Source organism: Syngnathus scovelli, chromosome 17, assembly GCF_024217435.2.
Source record: "Syngnathus scovelli strain Florida chromosome 17, RoL_Ssco_1.2, whole genome shotgun sequence".
Taxonomy (NCBI): Eukaryota; Metazoa; Chordata; class Actinopteri; order Syngnathiformes; family Syngnathidae; genus Syngnathus; species Syngnathus scovelli.
The window spans coordinates 13,215,130-13,238,768 of record NC_090863.1 but is presented as its reverse complement, the minus strand read 5'-3'; the positions used below and the strand labels follow the sequence as shown (position 1 = coordinate 13,238,768).

Sequence of the window (23,639 nt, the reverse complement as noted above, 5' to 3'; positions counted from 1 at the left end):
AATTCTTTAGTAACGGTTCACTTACCTGACTTCAATGCAAGCTTAGCTCCAACTTAGGACCGGAGAGTGGATAACAGTTTTTTTCCTTTCTACTTTTGTGTTGTGGCTTTTTTTTCCATTGTTGTGACTTGTGTGAAAGCCAAACAGCCATTCACTCATTGCATGCAGTCACAACGTGTGTCCTGCAAGGTCAAACACAAGTTCAGGGAAAATCATACACAAATAATTGCCTTGATTTCATCTTATGTTCCATGAACATCCTGGTTAAGTGGATACTCACACAATAAAGATCAACCGGTTGTATTTCCAAAGTCATACTTAACACCCCTGCCCCCCGGCTGGGCGCCTGCACATTGGGGTTCACCCCGGTGAACGAGAGGGTAGCCTCCCTCCGCCTTCGGGTGGGGGGACGGGTCCTGACGGTTGTTTGTGTCTATGCACCAAACGGCAGCTAAGAGTACCCACCCTTCTTGGGGTCCCTGGAGGAAGTGCTGGAGAGCGCTCCTTCTGGGGACTCCATCGTTCTACTGGGTGACTTCAATGCTCACGTGGGCAACGACAGTGAGACCTGGAAGGGCGTGATTGGGAGGAACGGCCCCCCCGATCTGAACCCGAGCCGTGTTCTATTATTGTACTTCTGTGCGCGACACGGATTTTCTATAACGAACACCATGTTCAAACATAAGGGTGTCCATGTGTGCACTTGGCACCAGGACACCCTAGGCCGCAGTTCGATGATCGACTTTGTAGTTGTGTCATCGGATTTGCGGCCGCATGTTTCGGACACTCGGGCGAAGAGAGGGGCAGAGCTGTCAGCTGATCACCACCTGGTGGTGGGTTGGCTCCGATGGTGGGGGAAGATGCCGGTCCGACCTGGCAGGAGGGTCCGTCGGGAGGTCGAACCTCGGATTCAGGAGGAGCAGTGTGGCTTTCGTCCTGGCCATGGAACAGTGGACCAGCTCTACACCTCGGCAGGATCCTCGAGGGTGCATGGGAGTTCGCCCAACCAGCCCACAAGTGTTTTGTGGACTTGGAGAAGGCGTTCGACCGTGTCCCTCGGGAGGTTCTGTGGAGGATGCTTCGGGAGTACGGGGTGCCGAGCCAGCTGATAAGGGCGGTTCGGTCCCTGTATCACCGATGCCAGAGTTTGGTCCGCATTTCCGTCAGTAAGTCGGATTCGTTCCCAGTGAGGGTTGGACTCCGCCAAGGCTGCCCTTTGTGACCGATTCTGTTCATAATTTGTATGGGCAGAATTTCTAGGCGCAGCCGAGGCGTTGAAGGGGTCCGGTTTGGGGACCTCAGCATTGCGCCTCTGCTTTTTGCAGACGACGTGGTACTGTTTGCTTCTTCAGCTCTCACTGGAGCGGTTCGCAGCCGAGTGTGAAGCGGTCGGGATGAGGGTCAGCACCTTCAAATCCGAGTCTATGGTCCTTGATCGGAAAAGGGTGGAATGCCCTCTCCGGATCGGGGATGAGATCCTGCCCCAAGTGGAGGAGTTTAAGTATCTTGGGGTCTTGTTCACGGGTGAGGGGAGGATGGAGCGCGAGATCGACAGGCGGATCGGTGCAGCGTCGGCAGTAATGCAGACTCTGTACCGGTCCGTCGTGGTAAAGAGAGAGCTGAGCCAAAAGGCAAAGCTCTCGATTTACCGGTCGATTTACGCTCCTACCCTCACCTATGGTCACGAGCTATGGGTCGTGACCGAAAGAACGAGATCCCGGATACAAGCGGCCGAAATGAGTTTTCTCCGCAGGATGTCCGGGCTCTCCCTTAGAGATAGGGTGGGAAGCTCGATCATCCGGGAGAGACTCGGAGTAGAGTCGCTACTCCTCCACGTTGAGAGGAGCCAGATGAGGTGGCTCGGGCATCTCATCAGGATGCCTCCTGCACGCCTCCCTGGGGAGGTGTTCCGGGCATGTCCCACCGGTAGGAGACCCCGGGGACGACCCAGGACGCTCTGGAGAGACTAGGTCTCTCAGCTGGCCTGGGAACGCCTTGGATGGATGGATGGATGGATGGATGGATGGATGGATGGATGGATACTTAACACCCGCTTTGGTTTTACATGTATTATTTATGAATTAATTTATTTATTTTAATTTTATTTCATTTTTTATTTAATACTGCACAAAATGTATTCTTCCAATTATCTTTGTATGGCCATAATGTATAGTTATTCAACTGCATTTATTTTGCTGCATTTCTGTGATGATACATTATCGTTTGTCCACTGTGAAACTATCATTGCAGACATTTACTTCACTTCTATTATGTTACCATGGAAACAAACTGCATGTCGCTAATGTCCGGTTTGACAAACAGGCTGTTCATTTTGGTGCGAGCACCGAGTAGTAGTTTGAAATCCCAAGAGACAGTACACAGACAATGCACATTGAATCCACCCACGCGCCACTGTGATAAATTTATCACGAGGACCTGATGACATAGATAATGTGACAGGATGTGATTTATGGTGTCAGAAAGGAAGGAAAAGGAGGCTAATTGAGGGTTTAGTGGAGGAGACAAAGTTTGCAAGTGTCAGCCTAACTTTTGCTGCCATCAAAAGACGATGATGAATATATTCATAGGTGGGCGATGCTGCCAAGTCAAGGACAACCGGCATGTAATTACCCAATAAACTTGGGGAGTGATTCATTCTAAATTCAAGCTATTTAATTAAACTATGCAAATATTCTGCCATAAGACGTGATGAGAGACAAAGTTTGAGGGACATTTTGCCACTTAACATGAACTTCTGACAGAGCCACATGAGACCATACACACTTATTTGTGTGGGGACATTAACTAAACCCATATTTTGTTTAGGACTTTTTAAAACTTACTTGACTCCCAAATACCCCTTTTTTGGTGAATTCATTAGGTTTCTGGTAGTGGTACAGTCTTCACTGAACATGCTGTCTAGCAATTCAAAGAGAATAAATCTAAAGAACGATGCAAACCAACTGATTGGGAGATCATGCACCTGATGCAACCAATTTGTTGTCATTTTCTTCATTGTTCCAAAACTTTTGGAGGGGAGTTTAGATGGCAGCATTTGGTCCTCACAAAGCAGGCTCCCTGTATTTAAGAGCACACAACAGCACATAAACGGGGCCACGCACTACATCTGTCTCCGTTGCACATCACTGATTTACTGAGCACATTTGGGTTCAGCAGTGGTGACTCAAGCAAGCTGATTCCTTCAGAGGAGTTGGAGAGCCATTACACATCTAATTGGATTTCATTTCAACCATGTGAGAGAAGGGGAAAAAAGACTTGTCACCACTCTGGCGAAAAAGGCTTGTCAAAATACCATCATTGTATTTACAGCATAGTATATATAGTTTGTGTGCGTGCGCGTGTGTGTGGGTGTGCGTGTGTGTGCGTGCGTGCGTGCGTGCGTGCGTGCGCCGCAGTTTGCCTTGGCGTGCGTCAGTGTGTTTTTCAATGTGTCGCGTGGGAGCGTACTGCGCATTTGAAAGCATGAAATCCCAAGACACATACACACGTGTCAAATGAATCCTGAGAGGGATTGAAATGGCTTTTCCTGATGCGTTTCCAGAGTGGCCACCAGAGAATGACAAAGGGATTGAGATGGATGCAGGACAACAAGGAAGGACGCTGTGCATTGTCGGAATTGAATTTTCTGGATTGGATGTAAAGTCTGTCATGTATCCTTTGTAAAAATGTCACTGGTGAGACATCTGAGGCGATAAAATTCCAAATCTGAGAACCAATAGGCAGACACGGCTCTGCGCATCTCTACCTCTTGAGCAGATGTGTGCGGCTGCCGCACACCTCTCAGTGTCTCACTGACATATATTTAAGCAAGCGCGCGTCCTATTACACGACACGCAGGCAGGTGTGCAAGAGCCACACTACGGCAAGCTGACACGCGGCCGAGCTTTCCATCTCGCCGTGCCACGCGTGACAGGCTGTCTCGAGACACTCCGTTGGGTGAAGAGGTGATGCGCAGCCCAGCTCAGCTCCAAATTTGGGTGTTTGAAAAAGCTGGAGTGGACAGACGTACACCTCAAAAAGCCTCATCGTTCTCCTACCACCAAACATTCCTCCCATCCCAATTCTGCCCACCTATTGTTTAGAGCAGGGGTGGGTCACCAACACGGTGACCATAATGAAATGACAATACTACGTAACACAGTGAAAGCCAAATTGAGCAAATGAGCTATTTCAGAAGTCTGTGCCTTTGCCTTAATCACTACCCAGGAAGTGGCTCTCGGTTTAAGAAAGGTTGGTGACCCCTGGTTTAGAGAGTTGGCATAATATGAAGCAGCTCCACATCCACACCCTTAAATAAGACAAGACTCATCTCTTCTTATATTTTAAGGCTTTGACCCAGTTTCGATATGTGCCACCTGGGGCGTTACTGTAAACCTTAATAATCACAGCACAAGCAAGCTGCTGGTGGTGTTTCCCCGCTGGATAGCTGTGTTCCATTTGCAACCTGTTTGGTGTAGCAAGAAGTGACAACAAGATTGAGAGAGATGTGCAGGGAAGGTGACAGGAGCTGTATGACACCAAAACGTAGCATGTGGGAGAGAAAAAAGAAAAACTGTTACACAAACAGGGAGGAATTGAAAATTGCAACTAGTGAAGAATGAGGTAGATGTACGATGGTGTTGAGAGAAGAGAAAAAAAAAAAAAAAAAAGAAGCAAATGTCAGTCGGTAACAGCGGCGTGTTGTATTAATCACAGTCAAGGGGCCATTTTAAAGACGCCAACATCCTTCGGGGCGGAGTGTCATAAAAAATAATGCAGCAAAGAGAACCGCGTTGCAATGCAGCATGAAAAATGCCCTCCGTCTGCAGTGACTCAGACGGTGAATTCAAGGTAAAGAGGAATATGTTTACACGCTCTCATTTCTGCTCCCTGTCTCGTTTTCCTGCTCACACGCTATAGTTCATCTCCTTACACACACAGGCACGCATATTCTTCTTCTTCGCATATTGCGCTGTGGAGAAAGAAAGAGGAGGAATTACAGTAAGGGAGACATTATAAAGAGCTTTTTCGGGTCCTTTGAGCATCCTTGCGCTCATTATCAGCGTTGATACATGCACCCGTTCGCTTCCCGACAGATGCAAGCCCCTCCCACCCCACTAATCTGTTAATTCCGCGTTCCCTGGGTGAAATCAACAATGAGGATGGTGGGATTCCACGTTTAACGCAACCCGTCCATTGTGAGACGCTCTATTGTACAGGGCTTTCTAATGTAAATATACACTGTTAGCAACAATGGCTACGTTGTTTTTGGCCTACGAGAGAGCAAGGCATCGCAATTGAACTCTTAAAAAAACATATTTATGCATGCGGGAGCATGCACGCATTCGTGTTTAGTGGACTGGAGGGGATGAGGGAAGCACACGGATGTCAATTACTATAGGAAAATGAATATTACATGCTGGGAGATGCTAAAAATGTATTTTGGTTGCATCATACAAAAAGGTTAAATAGGGGAAACATTTTGTTCTTCTGAAGTAAGCGCAGATTTGGATACAATTTACATGATCCAACAGATCATGATCATCATGATACTCGTGATAATCACCATCATCAGATCATCATGATCATGATAATACTCGTGACAATCGCCATCATCACGATGCTCATCATCATCCCGATCATCATCATGATCATCAACACGATCATCATGATCATGATGATCGTTGTCGTGATCATCATGGTCATCATCATCATCATCATCATCATCACCATTTTAAGTTACGTAAATAACATAGACCCTCCATTGTCTCCAATAAACCTTTCACAGACACGGCGAAATCCACAGACATGTAAAAAGAGTTTCTGCCGAGGCTTCCCTCAATTCTGGCCCACCCTGATGCAGATGAGTGCGCTCCCTCCCTCGTTCAACTCAACCAATGGGACGCAGGTGTGCAGCCAAAATGCCACTGGCAGCAGGGCAGCACATTTTCACGTGCTTGGACGCATGTACACGTGCCGTACACGCATCTACGTACCTCCACACAAACACAGCATCACGTGTGCACAAGTGCCACCCCCTTGAAGCAACAGTCCCTAACCTTTTCTTTCCTTTCACATTAGCAATTTTTTTTAAAAAGCAGCATACACCATATGCACAATTATTGTGCATTTTGACCATCTTAACATTTTCATGCGTATTTTCCAACTTCACGTTGTTTTAACTTGAATGCTTATTGGTTTTAAGCATAGCATTTGTGTAATGAGGTAGGGTGAAGCCTCAGGAGGTCAACAACACCCTATATCAAGGTATGCATAATTATCAGGCAGCGTCTTTTCCTCACACAACATGGGCCAAAAAAAAGAGATTTAACTGCCTCTGAAAAGTCAAAAATGGTCAAGTCTTTCAGAGGGATCCAGCACTCTTGAAATTGCCAAGATATTGCAAACGTTTTGTTGCATACGTATGTATATTCAACAGGGTCGCGAGAAACGCGTTGAGAAGAAAAGACGTACATGAACTGCCCAAGATTTGAGAAGAATCAAACGTGAAGCCACCAAGAACCCATGATGCTACAGAGCTGTCATATTCCAGAACTGCAACCTACCTGGAATGTCCAGAAGTACAGGTGTTCAGTGCTCAAAGACATGGCCAAAATAAGAAAAGCTGAAACTCGACCACCACTAAACAAGAGACACAAGTTGAAACGCCAAGACTGGGCCAAGAAATATCTCAAGACAGACATTTCAAAGGTTTTATGGACTGATGAGATGAGAGTGACTCTTGATGGACCAGATGGATGGGATCGTGGTTGGATCAGTGTCAGGCGCAGAGCTCCACTTCGAAACAAACAAATTTACACCATACACACATTTGCACCATATCTTCCGAACATGTGTACCACATACTACGTATATGTGTGGTCTAGCACCGGCCCCATTTTCACATCACATCACATCACATCACATGCTGCCACTGTGCTCAAGCCCACGTAAAAGCAGGTAATCGAATCAAAGTGGCAAGTTGTTTGAGGACCTTCAATTCTATTTGTGAGGAAGTGGTGCAAATGTACATCGTATATATTGCTATATAATGTTCACAGCAGCGGCCCAGTCACTACAGCCTTCTTATTTGGAGTCACCATAGCAACAATGGGACGACGAGGGCGGCTTTGAGAGGAGGCGGGTCAAGGGGTTGGGTGCCGTTCGGCGGAAGAATCAAATCCGCTATTTGCTTAGACAGCAGCTTTGAAGATTGATGTCCAGCAGGAGATATTTCCTTTGGAGGTTTGGCCCGCTCTGACCCGGGCAAAAACTGTCGGCCGTGCCCACTGTGACGGAGCTTCTATCTATCTATCTATCTATCTATCTATCTATCTATCTATCTATCTATCTATCTATCTATCTATCTATCTATCCATCTATCCATCTATCCATCTTCAAACAAGAAGGTCTTATTGAAAGGTTGGATTTATTCTAGCCTACTTTCTTTCCGTCAGTTTGCAGTCGGGTGATTTGTCTCTTTTGCCGAAGCAAGCCCACAGGTGGCCGCTTATTTTGTCGTAGCCATGGCAACTGCCCACAGAAAGCCAAGAGTATTGAAAAGACGAGGGAAAAAAAGTCCTTTACCTAGTACCTTTAAAGGGGCAGCTCCTTGGATGATGCTTGGCGTGGGTGTTTTCTTGACTGCAAAGTGTGTCTGGGCTCTCTGACTCATTAGAAACATCCAGAACAAAATGGAGACTGCAGCGTCAGACAGCCCAGGTGGGCCGCATCTTGCCCCTCAAGGCCAGTCCACAGATGGGCTAAACCACCATGGGGTTAGTTGGAGGGAACCGGTCATCTTGGCATGGGGAGGACGAGCCATCTGCCCGTCAGAACTGTTTGGTTTCAGACCCCTGCTCTGGCGCTGCACAGATGGGCGGCCTTCGCAAAGGTGTTAGTTGTGACGCTGCTGCCATGCAGTCAGTCCCACATCACTGACGCTACTGAGCGAGTTCGAGTGAATCAATCCGTTTGATGTTTGCACAGGTCGAAAGGGGTTAAGAAGGAGAGCGGGGGATCTAATATTTGCACACATGCAATCAATGATGCTATCAGATGTTTCATTTTCCACACACAAACACCACTTCTCAATGCACCTTGCTGCACGTGCCATTTTCTATCTCCCTCCGGTGTATTCCCTCATCTCAAATGTTTTTTTCACCTTGACCTATTCTTTCGCTCAGCCCCATGACCTCCTTTTCCACCCACTTTTTTTTTTTTTTTTTGTCCGTCACGGTCACTCGTCAGTCGTTACCGCGTCACTAATCTGTTGGGATGCGGCGGAGCGTCTCAGCTGGGGGTTTCTGGAAGTGGATTTGTAAGAGAAACACCAGTAAGCCTCGCTCCCCGCCGTCTTAATGGCAGATTAGAGCATTAAGTCGACAAACGCGGTGGAGGAAGGAACAGCAGTGAGGTGGAGCAGCGCAGCGCAGCGCAGCGCACTGCGCAGAGACTTGACATCCATCGAAAAACGGTCACAAACGAAACAAGGCCGACTTAATGGCCCACCTGTTGATTCACTGGAGGAAAAACACATCAACAGGATTCCTAGCACACAGTGAGGACAGGACATTCAGGGGGAATGAATGACCTTTTCCAAACGCCGGAATTGACTGCAGCTCCTTGAAGCATTTATGCCCTTTTCAATTAAAGGTTTCATAATTATACTTTCAGTTAAGGTCACAAAATGTCTCCAACGTCGAAAGATGACACTTGGAGAGCTCGTTTGCTGCTAACGAGACAACATAGTTTGGGTAAATTCCTCCAAAAAAAAATAAGCCAAAAAGTTGAGTGAGGCCTGATTTCAGGGCATGCATAACTTTCAAGAGAATGTCTTAATTTTTTGGCATATATACATTTTACACTTCCCACTTACAGTAAGGGACTTTAATGACCATATGAGAACTAAAAATCACAGGGAAAATGTGTAAATCAGCCAAGCAGATACTGTTGATAAATGTCACCAATTTCTCGTAGTTGCATAACGCGCTGTCCATCATGAGCGAATTATGGAATGATAATCCCGTAGATGAGACAGAGGGATGAACGTCTGTGTCACGTATTCGGGAAGGTGCGCTGCCACCGTACGGCTCAGGCAGCACGCTAACGGCGAAGTGCCGCTAACGAGTATGACGGCGCACATGTGACCGACCGACCTACTTCATGTTGCCGTGATGAGATGCACTCCAGTATGCCGTCTAGTCAGTCTCTAGGCAGACTTTGAAATAACATCAATTTAGCAAGCACAATGCTATAATTAGCTCACCATGTTTAAGGGTGAAAACGTTGCACCGCTTAATTGATTTCGTTTTTGAAGTGAAGAAAAAAAAATGATAAAAATGGTTGAAGTTAAATGATTACAATTATTGTTCCGTTGTTAAACTATTTTAACACCAGTATGTATAATATATTGAACGTGCATGTAACAAGTTTTTCGAAGAATGGCACAGCGCTTTCCTCTTTTATCATCATCAGGTTCACATTCTCCCTCATCAACATTTTCCATCCTTGATGGGACCGCAGTTAGGAACTCTCTCTCGTTTTGGCTTGTTAAGCACACGAGAGTCATTTGCTGAAGTTTCCTGGCGTTTAGCGCTGTCCTTCAGTGTGTCATTTCAAAGCACAGATCAACATCTGCTCATTGCACCTGCCTGAATGCACAACACCTGCCCAGAATGAAAAACCTTGTCACTAGTTTTTAGCAGCCGAAAGAGCCGAGGAGTTTTCAAGAGCCTTTGTGAACCAAAGACAAAAATAAAAAGAAGAAATAACAAAGGATTTAAATGAAATGAAACGATGGGATACAACACAGGTTTGAAAATCCGCTCTGGTAGATTGAATATCATTACTACGTTCACATCCACAGACATGGTCAAGTTATGAAACCTTAATTTAAAAAAAACGAATCGCTCGGTATGCCATTTTTTTGCAAAAAGTTACACCCAATTGCAAACACACCCCAGCTAAAAATGACACTCAAACCATGCAATCAAATATGTGCTGCTTATCAGACGCTAACATTGTTAGCTAATGCTAATCCATGAATGGAACAAAACCGTAACATGACCTCTTTAAAATCCTGCATACATTTGACTACAGGTGTTGATGTTGTTGAACACGTGAGCATGTGTGGGTGCACGTTTCACCCACCAGTGGTTGTATGCCTCCACCACGATCTGGCTCCTGTTCCACATGAGTAGCTACGTGTTTTGATGTGTGGGTCCCCGCTGTCTAATCCATGCACATCTCCGGCACGTGGGAGCGAACATTTGGAGCGTTCCACTGACGCACGCGCCACGCACACCATTTTATGGCGTGTTGAAAACCCCTGAGTGGGACAAAGACAGAATTTCAGTTGAAAGAGACGTGAGTGGATTTACACAAAGGCAACCCAATTTAGAAATTTCAAACAAAGCTTGCCTTCCTCATCCTTTTCCTCTGTGCAGCAGTTCTCATGGAAAAGCTGTGAGAAAAGGGGATTTGGGAAGCTAGTGAGACGGTCCTCTGAAGAAGCTTAAGTCTGTCCTTTTTTTAAATGCTTTGATCTCATACCAAGGCCGCTCACCCAAGAGTTAACGTTGTAGCTTTAGTAAGGACCTGCTCTGTGCCTTTTTTTGAAAGGGGGAGGTTCCAATTAGCAATTCAAATGGGGGCAGTTTAGATACGCTCACACAGATTCCTCCCCTCGGCTTCTTAGCCACAATATTTTTGTTGAAGCCATTTTCCGCAACTGTGGAGGGAGGTTGGGGAATGGAAGCAGAGGTTTAGTGGAGGATTGCAGTCAATGTTCCCTCTAATTTTTCAAGTGTCTGTGCAAACACGCAAGCTCCCGGTACACACCTTGGAACACTGTGTGCAACACTAGAACGTACGAACGAACGTACGAACGAACGTACGAACGTACGAACGAACGTACGAACGAACGTACGAACGAACGTACGAACGAACGTACGAACGAACGAACGAACGTACGAACGAACGTACGAACGAACGTACGAACGAACGTACGAACGAACGAACTTCAATGACAACTTCAACTTGCTCAGGGTCGGATTTTGTTTTGTGTGACAGCTCATTGCTTTTCTGTCGGTTGTTTGCGTTCTCCCGCAATAGTGTCCCGAGCGAGCCCCTGTCCCATCTTGAGTCTTTGTACAATTCCGACAGCTTTCAAATGAAAGGATGAGGAAGGCAAGCTTTGTTTGGTTTCTTGTGCGCAGAGACTGCGCGAGTTTAGAGGGAACAGTAGAACTGAGGTGTCACACTTATTTGTGTCGCCGGCCGTACCGTAGTCACGAGGGCGATTATAACGGTCAACTTCTTGTAGTATAGGCTACAAAACAAACTGACGAATAACTAGTTTTTAAAATCAGAGACTAGTAAAAACGGTTCAATTATTTTAAAAAAGGTGAATGGTAATAAAAATTGCTAGCAATATCTCTATTTTAAAAGACCTTTTTTTTTTTTTTTTCATTTTACTATTAGCGCATGAAGTCGATGCACAATTTGTCTTTGCGGGCCACATAAAACGATGCGGCGCGCTGTATCCGGCCCCCGGCCTGCCGGGCCTTGCGTTTGACACCTACGCGGTAGAAAGCGACATAGGAAGTTTTCCAAGGCCGTGAAAAAGGAAGAGAAATAATGGAAAAAAATATGAACACCTGCTAAATATCCAGATGTGGTTAAATAAGGCAACAGGAGTGGAGGATATTGTTTACAAGTGTGAGTCTTCATAAGCAGCCTGAAATGAAGTTCTGCTGGCATGTCCTGTGCAATTTGAGCTCATCAGTACACGATTATCCAACAAAAACGCAAGGCTGCACAGCGAGGGAATGTGAGCTAGCTTAATATGTCGCTGGCCTGTCAATCAGGTCCAACTGATTAACCTGGCTTGTTCATCTAAATGTATTGTTTCACTCACACTTTCATGGGAGGGGGCTGTGGCGCAATGCTACGTCAGCGCTCGCTCTAGTTAATAAGTCCTTTTCATTAAATCAGCGTTCATTAAACATTCATTCACTCACTCATCCTCATTTGCATTTCTCATCATAAAAGCATTTATGAAACATTCATTTGTTCATTTGTTCTCATTCGCACGGTTCTAAATGAATTCCGCAACAAATGAATGGAGCTGAAATGGGCAGCGGGCGAGGGGAGGATAGTGAGAAGACGCAACGACAGATGTTGTCCTGTAAATGAAAGGAGGAACACATTAGGTCTCATCTCATCATTATGTAGAGGCGCACGGGGGAGAACAAAAAATGCTCGTTGCGCATCCTCGGGCCACATCATGAAAAGTTAACAAAACAAGTCGGATATAAAAACACGCAGAAGTGATTCGGGCTCGCTTGCGGTTAATAAAACCAACAAACATGTCTGCCTGCACCTCAATGTAAATGTAGATACAGTCAGGTCAGGCAGGTGACATCACATGACATCGACGTCTTCTCCGTGTTATCGACAAACCTGGTTCAACGCAACAGGTAGAGATTGGTTTGCTGACAGTAAATATGCTGCATTCAATCTGGACCATGACGCGGTAGGTGACGGTTCTCGTATGTCTCCCTGGCCCACAAACACGATCCATCCTTCATGACCTCCTCCTCCCCTTTCCTACTTTGAACCAGGGCCGGCAGGGGAGACAGAGACGACGATTGAGTGACAGCTTATGTGATCCTCCTTCCAGGCTGGATGCGAGAAGGAGCACTGTCAACATGAATATCTTCCCCGATTTGCTGCGGTCACAGAGCATTTTCTGATTCTTATCTTCTCATTGATAAACAGATACTCGTTGGTGAAATATTTCCGTCTTCGGCTACCAGTAATGAAGTTAGATTTGACATCGATAGTCATTAGATACAAATTAGGAGTGCAAATTCAAGGTAACCGTGCAAATGGTGCAACGATATCGCTTTGGAATTCCTCATTTCTCTGAAGACATTTTTCAATTATACACTTTGATGCACACACACAATGACACGAATGGTACGGCTCAGTGAGGGGTAAAACCCCCCCCGAGGACTTGCTAAGATCAAAATACGCTTGTGTGACCAAAGTCACCAAGATCTTTAAAGAAGTCATCTTAAGAGGCCAATAATTGTGTACACAAAAGAACGCAAAGCGGCTTTCTACTTTCAATTAGGTTACAATTTATTCCTGTTTGATGTTTTTCGACGCGCATTTTAATCACATAAAAAACAACAATCAGGATGAGAATTGCACTTTTCCCATGGTGACCTTGCTCTAAGCGCTGTACAAAATAATGACATGTGTTTATGAGTCAGCTATGCTCGTTGTGCATTTCCGACGTATAACACCTGAAGCCTCGGGGATTTGATGGGTGGGGGGGATGCAGACAGCATTAGCAGCAATCTCTCTAATTAACATTGGGTCTGCAGTCCGGCCTTCCTCCCTGTCCCTGCACCCGTTTGGCATCCCCATCTGATTGGTATTCAGCAGGTGCCCTCTCTGTGTGCAACTCTGCAGAGCAGGTGTCCGTCCGTCCGTCCGTCCGTGCTTGTGACTCTGAGAATGATAAGCTGCAGATTGATAGCTCCAACAAGCTCACTGTTTTACCTCCGTGATGTTGCTTTCGAGATGTTAACTGGGAAATTGCGCCGTGGGCTAAGCCGAGCGTTGTTTCTCAATAAACAGGGTGTATAGTTTGGAGAACGAGATGTAACAAATCTTCTGTTGCCAAACGTGCGGTCCCTTGAGAATGCAGTTAACAGAGGTTCGATAGGTCTGGACAACACGCTACAACAAAGCATGCAGGGAATTGCGATTTTGAAAATGAGTCCCAGTCCTGATGGTGAGTGTTGTTGCAAACGACCTCGTAGATTACACGGGTGTCAAACTCATTTTTGTCGCGGGCCGCATCATCGTCATAGTTTCTCTTGGAGGGCCCAAAATTGTTCAAATATTTTAAAAAGACAAACGTTAATAAAAGAAAATACAATGTCTCTATTTTATTAAAAGTGAAGACAATTTGTAATGTTAGTAATGACACAAAGTCGATGCAATATGTGTCTTTGCGGGCCACGTAAAATGATGCGGTGGGCCGTATCTGGCCCCCAGGCCTCGAGTTTGACACCCACCATGTCGTAGAATGACTCGAAAGCTGTTCGAAAGGCTACATCGCGGTTCGTTTATCGCGGTGTCACTTTTTTTTTTTTCATTTTGAAAATTTGTGGAAAAATTCACATATAAGTCGCTCTTCAGTATAAGTCACCCCTCCACCCAAACTATGGGAAAAAAAACGCGACTTATAGTCCAAAAAATGCGGTACAAGGAATGGATGGAAATTTGGAGGTGGGTTTATTTGATTGCTTCATTAAATTTGATGAATATAATTTCTTCATGATCTATAAGAGAGCAGCCATCTCGTCTCATTTGATGAAAAAAGGGACTCTCACCAAACGAGACGCTTGGGCAATGATCACTAATTTGTTTTATATGGATTTTATTATACTGTCTTTACTACCTGCAAATTCTTAAAATGTTACAGCAACTTTTAATAATACAATAAGTTGTTTTTTGTTTTTTTTTGCTCCTACAAAAAAACAATGTAATTCAAGCAGAATATTTTCTTTCATAGGGGTAGAATTCCAGTGCACAAGTTCAGAATAGATGAAGAAATTCATTTCCGCAAATTCCAGAAGCATTGCCGAAGCAAATGTTTTGTGCCGTTCTTTTGTAACAGTACAAACCTTGGCCATGAGTCTTCATCTCAAGTCATTTTCTAGAACAAACACAATGTCACCTCCCGCACATGCAAATCCAGCATCATCATCATCTGAAAAATTCATCAAACCCCTTGGTCCTTCCTCTACCTGTCGCCACTAATGGCATGTTGCATGAATAATGCAAACGCGCAATATGCATTTTTGTATTACAAAACACAGAGGGCTGCTGTGATCTCCAGCATGTGTTTCGTTTTCAAAGTGTGTACACTCGCAGTCAGTCGTCTGATCAAACGTGTCAAAGCTGAGCATAGCTCAGTAGCAACGAAGCTGCGCTTGCCCCGTGGGCTGAGATGGGCTCCCCTTTCCATCATTTCAACACTCTGTTTGCCATTAAGTGGACAACGTATGCTGTGATTCTTTACTTGATATTTTCCCCCTCTTATTTGTGTTTAGAGCAGCCGCATGCAAAGGACGGATTGTTTTCCAGGACTAAATGTTGCCAGGAACAAACCAAATCCCGGCCTGAAAAAAAAAAAAAAAAAAAAAGCTCAGTTTGTTGACTCTCCTCATGCAAGCCACAGATTTATAGTCCATTTCAGAGCTGCAGCAGAGCAGAGTTTGAAGTTTATGAATAATAATAAGTAGCTAAGGGGGAGATTTAGTCAAAGTGCATTCACCTCGCTGAGTCTGCTGTGGGTGATGTCGCTTTCTCCTCTCCTGCTTTTGGTCTCTTTTTTTCCTCCTCTGGGACAAGCACTCATTGAAAACAGGAGGGTTGTCCCCTCTGACCACAAGTATTATGTCACGGTCGAGATGAGGGGAACACATTGGGCAGCGGACAGTGTGATGTTTGAATGGGGACAATCACCTGGAGATAGCGGGACAGAGATTCTGCCATTGATACACACAAGGCAAAAAAAAAAAAAAAAAAATTGCCAAATGTGGAAGAAGAGAGAAAAAGGTGTGACATTGCTCAAACAACAAAGAGAAAATCAAAGGGAGACACTGTGATCACTGTGGGGAGTGGCAAAACAGAAGACCCATCTTGCCAGCTTGACAAGCAAGGTGTCATGTCGAATTGCACAATGCGGGATGTCAGCATTCTGACACCGTATATATAGACATTAGTCCTCGCAGTTGTGTTTTGGGGCAGGATTTGGTGTTTGGATGCTATGCAGCAGTGTAGCCAGCCATCAAGGTAACATTTGGGTGATAAAGGAAAATATACTTGTTTCTCATTCTCTGAACATTATAAACACATCTCTTCAAACAGGCATCTTCCCAGATGCCTTTAAAACTGCTGTGATAAAACCCTTACTAAAGAAGCCCAACCTAAATGGAAATGTACTGACCAGCTATAGGCCGATAGATATCCAACCTTCCTTTCATCAGTAAGATACTTGAAAAGATAGCTTCAGTGCAAATAAACTCGTTTCGGGAAAAAAAACAATGTCCTATGTCAGGCTTTAGAACATACCACAGCACTGAAACTGCTCTGACTAAAATAAGCAGCGACCTCAGACTAAACTCTGATGAAAACAAGGTGTCGATTCTTAGACCTAAGTGCAGCGTTTGATACTGAAGGAATGGGGTCGAAATACAAAAAGTCCTGCCTCGCTACAAAAACAGATATGCTCAAACCTCACTGAACAAGCAGACAAGTAGATTCACATATTAAATCAGTAAAAGAAACAATTTAAGCATATCATTATACCTACACACCAAATCAATAAAGAAGACATAACTAGACATTTTTGATAAGTGGTAATGAGAAAAGTTTATGATCTGATATATATTTCTGAGCACTTTGAAATAACAAATGTCTTTTGATATATTGCCTAAATAGCTTAATGGCCCTTAAGGAACTGTGTCATGCATGCCTGATGTTCTTCTCTAAATCATGGACACGGCCAGAGTCGTCTTGACCGTTCACTACTTGATTGTATCTTGTGTTTTGACTAATGCTAGACGCCAGTTTTTGATGACTACTGAACGCTCTGCACAGAGGGAAATAGTTTGCCTAACAAAGAAAAGATACGGTTGGAAGCATGATGAAACTAAGAATATGCAAAGACATGAAGTATCAAAAGAACAAACTTTACATCGGGAACGGCAATAGATTAATGATGTCACAGCCAAAAGCGAACATCATTCCGTACAAAATGACAAAATTGAAAGAATGATGAATGGATGAGAATGTTTACAGGAAGGTCACTTGGAGATAAAACCAGCAGGTGCCAGAGGGAGACAGCCCAGCCAAAGATGATGGTCAAGGCTGAAAGACGGAAAGGAAAACAGCAGCCCCCCCACACACATCCAATCGCCCGTCATCAGCACCCAAGCCCACGGAACCAGCTCTCACCCAACCAGCAGCACCCACTCCCATGGAATCAGACTCTCCTGCGAACTTGCCCCGCCCCAAAGACTCATCACCCATCAAACTCGGCCCACACTGGCATGTGCAACTGAATATAAGCGGACCAAAGAACCTTGAACGTGGCCTTTTCTGAATGGAGACTTTCCGCTCTTGAAAGGCCCAGCGCTGTATTGTACTTTCCTGAAAACAGAGCTTTCTGAACAACAATTGTGCTTGAACTCAACCAACCTGTGTAAGTCTAATTTGTGCTTCAGTGTCTTAGCATTTTCCTCAATCTGAAGAAATCAAACGAGCACGCAGTGAGTAAATTGGATAACAGGTGATTGGCAATGGCTTTGCAGATAGCGCGCTCCCTAAATTGTGGACAAAATCCAACAATACCATTGAGCACGATATCCTAATCAATCGTCTTGAAAGGTTAGTCGGTCTTTCGGACTGTGCGTTAAACTGGTTCAGAACATACGCATATCAAAGGGAGAAAGTGACATAGCAGTTTAGGAGAGCATGTGTCCAACACACATGACAGCCGCTATGGGCTTGCACAAGGCAGCTGTGAGAGTGGACAGGATGGGGGTGAAACCCCTGGCCTCTGATCAAATCATAGCAGGGGGTGTTTTACGACGTTGTGTAAACTTTGATTGCGTCCTCCACAGCTGGTCAATCGGTTCAAAGGATCTTAGCACTTTGTTCTACTACTTTGTTAAGACAGGACACGTTTGGTTCATTATTACAGGTTACATTCCAACATTAGCATCGGATGAAACTAATCTATCAACAACCCTAACATAACACGCAGCTCTCTCTCAAGGTGCTAACTACCCATGTGCCCCAAAACCACATCCATACTATCCCTTCCTCTCTCTCTCCCTCTCCCCTCCCCTCCCACACACACACTCATTTGATTTTTCTTGCTTCGCTTCAGCAACCTCATTTGGACCACTGGGCTAATTAAAAGCCCCACAAACTGGAGTAAAAAGAGAACCATATGCTCTAGCCAAGAAAAAGTGACACAACCTGGATTCATTGGATGTACCATCTTCCTTAGAGCAGAACTAAAATACACCGACGCCTTCTGCTCCCTTTTTTTTTTTTTTTTCAAAATCGCAAACCCCTTTCCTTATTGAATTTTCTTCCACTGAATCAATTTGATGAGATCACACTATAGTTTTATGAAGCATTGGTATAAGTGTGCTCATGGGCAAATGAGAAATGTATCTGTAGACTAATGAACATTGATGAATTGGGCATAAACAGAAAAAAAAAAAAAAAAAAAAGAAATACGCAAATCTGACTGACAGCTTGAGGTCTTCAGACTAAGCACAAAGATTTCTGTTGCGTTTTGTTCAAGATGTCCGTCGTTGAGCAAGGAAAACAAAGATGTGTATTGGCTCGAATATAAGACGGTGTTTTTTGCATTCAAATAAGACTGAAAAACCGGGGGTCGTCTTACATTCGAGGTCTAGGAATACGGAAGGGAAGAGAAGAAAAGGGTGGGGAAAAGAAGGAAAAACATATCGTCATAAGGCAGGCATTTGTTTTGTTATCACCTGAATGTTTTGTATCCGCGTAGGTGTCATAACGTTAATGAGCTGTGCCTTATGTGTAATGGAAAAGTTACCAAGCCGTTTGTGCCGCCGTGTCTGTGCTCCGATGGAGCGACTATGTTTGTATAAATGAACAAGCGTATTTACACATTGCTGTTGCTCCCTCTTCAATCTACCAATTATCTCGCTTTGGATTGTTTCATAAACGTATGGGCAGCGAGTGGCATGAATGGAAAACTGTTTAAAGCTTTCAGGACGACTTCTCGGATCAAAGAGCAAGTTTGACTTGATATCTCGGAAAGGAGCTCAGCTGATGTTAAGCCATCAAGTCTCGGGACGCTTTGTTTGCCGCAGGGGTTTAATCCTGTTATAGGTGGCCGCTGCGTGGTAATTATTCAACCTCAGTGGGTGATCTCCAAACTTACGCACAAACTCTTTAAGACCCTGTCAGGATGGAGCATGACTCTGTCACCTCAACTAAGGTAGTCATTGTCCAGTGGACTCAAGGAAAAAATAGAAACATGGACAAATAAAGAGGATTTTTCCTCTCGTGTCTACGATTCATGTAACGAGGGTTGAAGTGCCTTCGGCAATTCGGCGGAACGGGCGGGAGAAATAATTTCATTCTTGTGGGAGGCAGAAAGGAGAGCAAGCTTTCCATATCGAAAGAGAGCTCCAAGTGTTTTGTTTGAGAGGCACATTGCAAACTCCACAAACATACAGTTTGGAGTGGCAATGGATTCTTCATCACTGCATCACGTTACACAATTTCTCTTTTGTTTGCTAACCATCAGGTTCATGGCCAGGCAAAGAAATCCAAAAATGACGTGTCCCACAGGTTTTGAATTTAGCACACGTACGTACGTATTTTCCGCCACCAACTGTTCATCTATTGCAAATTCCAAAGAGAGAAGCTGCTGTTTTGCGCTCCTCTAACACTTGAATCGAACTAAATTTCCACTCACCGGGGCAAATGGATATCAGATCAGACACATTAAGGGGCTGATTGTCCCCCTCGGGTCAGACTGTTCATGATGCGAGCAATCCAGCAAAGGTGAGTACGAGAAAGCGTTTTTGTTTGAATGGGAAATGAAATCGACTGACCCTTCCTCTGTGAACATAAATGTTTTTGGGTTGTCGCCAATATTTCCAAGCACAATGGTGCCGTGATGGGATTATGCATTGTGTGTATATACATGCGCTCCGGATTAGGGATGACGAGGGATAATGGCACAAGAGCAAACACGGTTGTAAGCAACTGCACACCACCAGGCCTTCACGTCACAAATAGTGGCTCGGACTGCTCGCTCGCTCTTGGGCAATTACGTGATGACTTCCAAATGTACCAAGGGGGGGGGGGGGGGGGGGGGTGTTGAATAATGATGGACAAAAGAAATGTCAACAATGTGGCCGCGATCAAGAACGATCCCAAATCCCTGACGAGAATACGCTTTATGTATTGTGTGGAAACAAAACAGCTCATCCCAAGCTGCCTTGGCTTGCTTGTATAATTATTTGCTTTTTATGATGGCAGGTACGTGTAGGCAGGCAGGCAAGCAGGCAGGCAGGCAGGCAGGCAGGCAACAAGCAATGACTGTCAGAACAGGATTGTGAGACACGCCATTACCGCGACTCTCACACCTCAGGCAAGCGCGAGAGCAGAGCGCCGTGATAACAGTGAGCGCGGCATCGAGTTCAGAGGATGAAGCTCCAGATGAGGCTCTGATGGAGAGGAGCGTCATAGCTGGCATGCTGCTTGTTGCCACAATTGCTCAATTGGGGCCATCCAAGTCCAAATTTGTTATTAGGGTAAGCCAGTGTGACATCATGAGAAAGCTTGAATATTAAGACCGCAATTAAATATAGGGAAATGGCAACTAAACAGATGGCATGTAAAAAAATGAAGCAAAATAAATGAAAACAAACAATAATATATGACACAATCATATAATTCAGTTATAGCATATAATTAAGGAAAAACAATTATACTATATGATACAATTATATGATTACATCTTACTTTTAACATGTCAAATATAAAGATCACTGGAAAAAAATATTCCATCTGACCTTTACTTTTGCACAAAGTGACTTTGTTTTGGAGTCATCGTGCTGTGGTGGGTTAGAAGAATGATGATTGAATCGTGTGATGTTTTGAGTGTGTTTCTATTCTTCTGTTATTTTCTTATGAGTCAACAATGACAAATAAACTGCAAATTTAACCAGCGGGTGGCGGAGTAAAACTCATCATGTGCATGCTTGCTCATTGGCGATAGAAAGAGCGCAAAGGGAGAAACACTGACGATAAGAAAGGGATCAAGGGACAGGGTTGCTCATTAACACAGGACGTCAACGTCATCCCTCGCTTTCATTCCAACCAAAACCACCCACAGCTCTAAGAGCAAAGACGAGCTCATCTGTAATTGGCAAAGCAGGCCATGGCACTCAATCACGCCATGATTCACAACAGCTAGTTAGAAAAAGTGCTTCAAAGCTTGCGGAAATGACCGCCTTTCACAATCCACGTCTCCGTGCCAGTCACGCGCGATTGCTTTTCCGCATACTGAATAGAAGAAACGTCTCACTCCGGTTTCAAAAACCTTGATCCTACTTTCTAACCCGCATGCCATTTGAAGGCTGAATGATGCAGCCTATCCCCCCCCCCCCCCACACACACACACACACACACACAGGCAGAAAGCTTTGCGTGCAATTATGAAATTAGTCAAAGAATTAATTTCAACTCAGTGAACTGACACAAACACATTAAACAGCTAATCGGGAAATTGGATGGCGGAAAGTCTTCTGGAATTCAAACTTCAATGGATTAATCATGTCAAGTCCCTCAAGTGGATTGCGTGGCAAGTAACGGCAGGGAAATTTGGTCCATCGTACCTCAACGGCATTGGGAACTTTAGCCATCGTATCGGAAGCTCACGCGTTCAGTGCAGTTCTGCTTACCATGCGTGAGCAACACCACCGCTGGATGAGCGTGGCTATCATGGAAGCGAATGGCACTTCTCAATTCTCCTTTGTGTCAATCGTTATGAGGAAGGTCACAGAATATCCAATTCGAGCCCATTGGCAGAGCCAATGGGGACCAAAAATCAGCACGTTTGTCTCGTCGCTGAAAACCTGAAAGAAGCAAGTGGACAAAAGAATTTTCATTTCGACAAGATGTTTTCAATTAAAAAAACAACAACAACTCTTTACTCAGTGAAAGTACCTGTAAGACGGCCATATTTCCGTCACAAACTAAGCGTCGATGGGGCTGGAGGCTGGACATCATGCTTTCCTTCAATTACCAGAACTTTGATCGTAGCGAAAAGAAAAGCAGTTTTAAAATCAATCTGATTCATTATCCGAGGCGCCTGCCTTATGTTGATATGTGCTTCGCCAATCACCAGTTGCTGGCAGAAGCATCAAGTAGAAGGCAGAAAAAAAATGAGGTCAATCCAATTTACAATTTTCTAGTTAAGAAAACATTTTTAAAAAAAAGGACAAAAACCCACTGATCACAAATCAATAGTTAAAAACTATTATCATTAGTACCCAAAATGAAGGAATTCACCTTGCCGTTTCAATACATTGGAGGAAACTGTGCAGTGGTGTCAGCGTGGTAGCACTTAATGTTGAAGCAACCATTAAAAATAAAATCTCATTACATTAGCCCATTCCCAGGAAATGATTTGATCTGAGCTAGTAATTGCCGTGAATGCACATAAACAACCTTGCTCAGGGGAGCCAACGCCGACGTGGTCCTCTTAAACCCTTTGCGTGCATTCCTCACCTGCTATGTGCTGCCTCGGGCGAGGTGACAGAGGTCATGCGAGCTGGCCGCACGGTGGACCTGACGCGAAGAGCCACGAGGAAAATCCGGACGACCGACCGCACCGTCATCGTAATCGGCGCATCTTTACCTGCGGGACTCTCATTTTGTGTAACCATAGAGACAATCGCGGGGAGGCAATTGGGGGTCACAGCAGTGGCCTTCAGAGCAATCTTGCAATCATTTCAAATATGACACACGTGAAACATACACACAGCTTCAACAGCAATAATAAATACGTACATAATCATGATAATGCCGCAAATGGGTTCAAAATTCATTGAATGTTGCAAACAGTTGTAAACAATTGCAAACAGTTGCGAAGATGTTCCAAACATTTCGAAACTGTTTCATTGACTGCAAACAGTTGTTGTTTTTTTTGTCGCCAACAAATTTTTCACTATTTCTTCGCGGGAGGGAAAAATGTTTTGGAACCCTGAAAAAATACCAACATTGGCTACACGCGCAAACACTCATGGCTCAGTGAGATACGGGGTCGTGAGAAAATGCCGCCCTTCATTTTCCGTAATACTTTTAGTCTAACGAGAAATTACATTACCACCCCCCTATAGGAAGTTGAAAACATGACCTTTTTTAATTTTTGCCATTTAAAAAGTGTTCAAGGGTCTGACTTTGGTCAGACACAAACTACGGCAAATTACCTTTGGCATCCAGCTTGTGAGTCATGCATTGGCAGGGGAAAGGTTAGAGTCCACCGCTTATGCGACAGTGCACATCATGCATGATCATTCACCACTCGGAGGCGAATGGTGTGCATCCTATTCTCTATTTAGTCAACATGTCACTTGTCATCTACACGTGTGTCTCAGCTGCGTCTCACTCATGTGGGTGGGCTTTGCGTGAAAACATGACTTTGACCCAGTAAACATGCACGTCCATGTGTGCGCGAATGTCACAGGAATGCAGGATACGTGCAAGTGTATCCACATGCTACATATATTCCTCGTCACACACAACTCGGGCTTTTGTGCCAGACGAGGAACATCTCGGTTCTGTTCTCTGTGTCACATCAGACAGTAGGAAATGAGACGCCGGCACAAATTAATTCATTAAGAATTAAGAAACGTGAAGCGGTAGTTTCCCTGGAGGAGGCTCTTATTCATACATATACATACATACGTATATATATAAATATATATATATATATATATATATATACACATATATATACGACTATTGCACTG

At 44.5% G+C, this 23,639-nt stretch overlaps 1 long non-coding RNA gene across 1 annotated transcript; it reads right to left on the bottom strand.

Moving 5' to 3' along the window:
- Nucleotides 1-1,855: 1,855 nt before the first annotated feature.
- Nucleotides 1,856-23,618, bottom strand: LOC137839630 (uncharacterized). Its single transcript, XR_011085655.1, has 5 exons — nucleotides 21,832-23,618; nucleotides 21,567-21,740; nucleotides 10,423-13,524; nucleotides 10,153-10,330; nucleotides 1,856-9,668 (listed from the first exon to the last, which is right to left on the bottom strand). It is a non-coding gene; the product is annotated as an uncharacterized lncRNA (long non-coding RNA).
- Nucleotides 23,619-23,639: the final 21 nt, after the last annotated feature.